Source organism: Eschscholzia californica, unplaced genomic scaffold, assembly GCF_041429995.1.
Source record: "Eschscholzia californica isolate CP2 unplaced genomic scaffold, dmEscCali1.0.p SCAF_28, whole genome shotgun sequence".
Lineage (NCBI taxonomy): Eukaryota > Viridiplantae > Streptophyta > Magnoliopsida > Ranunculales > Papaveraceae > Eschscholzia > Eschscholzia californica.
Genome location: NW_028238398.1, coordinates 102501 through 105000, shown reverse-complemented (window position 1 = coordinate 105000; position 2500 = coordinate 102501).

Sequence of the window (2500 nt, the reverse complement as noted above, 5' to 3'; positions counted from 1 at the left end):
CTCGACTCCTAAGATGTCCCATGTAAATGCCCTTCGTGGGAAAGAATGTCCCGTGCAACGTCCCTTGATGATCCCCATAAGGTGTCCCATGTGCGTCCCATGATGTCCCATGCGCGTCCCGTGCCGGCCCGAGCCTCACCAAGGCCGTCCCATGCGCGTCTCGTGCCGTCCCGAGCTGTGCCGAGGCCGTCCCGTGCTGTCCCATGCCGTCCCGAGCCTCGCCAAGGCCGTCCCGTGCCGTCCGAGCTGTGCCGAGGCCGTCCCGTGCTGTCCCATGCCGTCCCGAGCCTCGCCAAGCCCGTCCCGTGCCGTCCGAGCTGTGCCGAGGCCGTCCCGTGCCGTCCCGTGCTGTCCCATGCCGTCCCGAGCCTCGCCAAGGCCGTCCCATGCGCGTCCCGTGCCGTCCGAGCTGTGCCGAGGCCGTCCCGTGCTGTCCCATGCCGTCCCGAGCCTCGCCAAGGCCGTCCCATGCGCGTCCCGTGCCGTCCGAGCCTCACAAAGGCCGTCCCAGGCCGTCCCGTGCCGTCCCATGCGCGTCCCGTGCCGTCCGAGCCTCACCAGGGCCGTGACATGCCGTCCCGAGCCTTACCAAGGCCGTCCCGTGCCTGACCAAGGCCGTCCCGTGCCTCACCAAGGCCGTCCCGTGCCTCACCAAGGCCGTCCCTTGCGCGTCCCGTGCCGTCCCGAGCCTCACCAAGGCCGTCCCATGCGCGTCCCGTGCTGTCCCATGCGCGTCCCGAGCTGTCCCATGCCGTCCCGAGCCTTAGCAAGGCCGTCCCATTCGCGTCCCGTGCTGTCCCATGCGCGTCCCGTGCCGTCCCGAGCCTGACCAATGCTGTCCCGTGCGCGTCCCATTCTTTTGGCTCGGCTGGCCCGTGCATTCTATGGGGTCGTGGGACATTTCGAAATCCACCCGGGCCATTTCGACTCTCTCTTCATTAATACTATTGAGGTATTATTTATGAATTATTGGAGAAAAGAAACGGAAGAAAATATTTTTTTTTCTATTTTTTATGAATTTTCCGGTGTTTATTCACTTAAAAATTCATAGAAAAATAAATATTTATCGGAATCGCTATTATAATATATCAAAAAAATCCTTGCGAAAAGACCTTTCCAACGAGTATAAGTTTGCTGGATTCCGACGAGTAACGAAGGAGTAAAGACCCAGTATGCTTGGTTAAAAAATTGATGTTTCCTTGTGAAAATAGGAAAAACAATAACTTTGCACTATAAGGGGGAGGGTTGAGCTCCTTCCCCAGAGCGTGCACAGCACTTGTGCTGGCACGTTCCCTAGTGCTCGCCAAGCACCATAGGGCATCCAAAGGGCAAAGCTCGGCCTACTACATGATGGGAAGCTTCTAATATGTCGGAATACGAAGAGATTTCGTGCGACCCGAAGCTCGGCTCGGGCGTCCCGGCCTGTCCCGAGCTGTGCCGAGCGCGTCCCAGGCCGTCCCGAGCCAAGTCTCGGGCGTCCCAGGCCGTCCCGAGCCAAGTCTCGGACGTCCCAGGCCGTCCCGAGCTGTGTCGAGGCCGTCCCAGGGCGTCCCGAGCTGTAGCGAGGGCGTCCCAGGCCGTCCCGAGCCAAGTCTCGGGCGTCCCAGGCCGTCCCGAGCAAAGTCTCGGACGTCCCAGGCCGTCCCGAGCAAAGTCTCGGGCGTCCCAGGCCGTCCCGAGCAAAGTCTCGGACGTCCCAGGCCGTCCCGAGCAAAGTCTCGGGCGTCCCAGGCCGTCCCGAGCTGTGGCAAGGGCGTCCCAGGCCGTCCCGAGCAAAGTCTCGAGCGTCCCATGCCGTCCCGAGCTGTGGCAAGGGCGTCCAAGGCCGTCCCGAGCTGTGCCGAGGCCGTCCCGAGCCTAGTCTCGGGCGTCCCAGGCCGTCCCGAGCTATGGCGAGGGCGTCCCAGGCCGTCCCGAGCTATGGCGAGGGCGTCCCAGGCCGTCCCGAGCCAAGTCTCGGGCGTACCTGGCCGTCCCGAGCTGTAGCGAGGGCGTCCCGTGCCGTCCCGTGCTGTCCCATGCGCGTCCCGTGCCGGCCCGAGCAACAGCTCGGGCGTCCCGTGCCTCGGCCCTTCCAAGTGGTGCTTCGTCGGACATCTCGATATCCACTCGAGCATTTTCGACCATTCTCCATATGTGGGTGTGTGGGTATTTATCAGGAATATTGGAGAAAGAATCGGGAAAAAAATATTTTTTTTCTATTTTTTTTGAATTTTTAATTGTTTATTCACTTAAAAATTCATAAAAAAATAAATATTTATCGGAATCGCTATTATTATATATCAAAAGAATCCTTGTGAAAAGACCTTTCCAACGAATGCAAGTTTGTTGGATTTGGACGAGTAACGAAGGAGCAAAGGCCGAGTATGCTTGGTTAAAAATTTGATGTTTCCTTGTGAAAATAGGGAAAACAATAACTTTGCACTATATAGGGGAGGGGTGAGCTCCCTCCCCAGGCCGTGCACAGCCCTTGGGCTGGCAGGTGCCTTGGCCCTTGGGA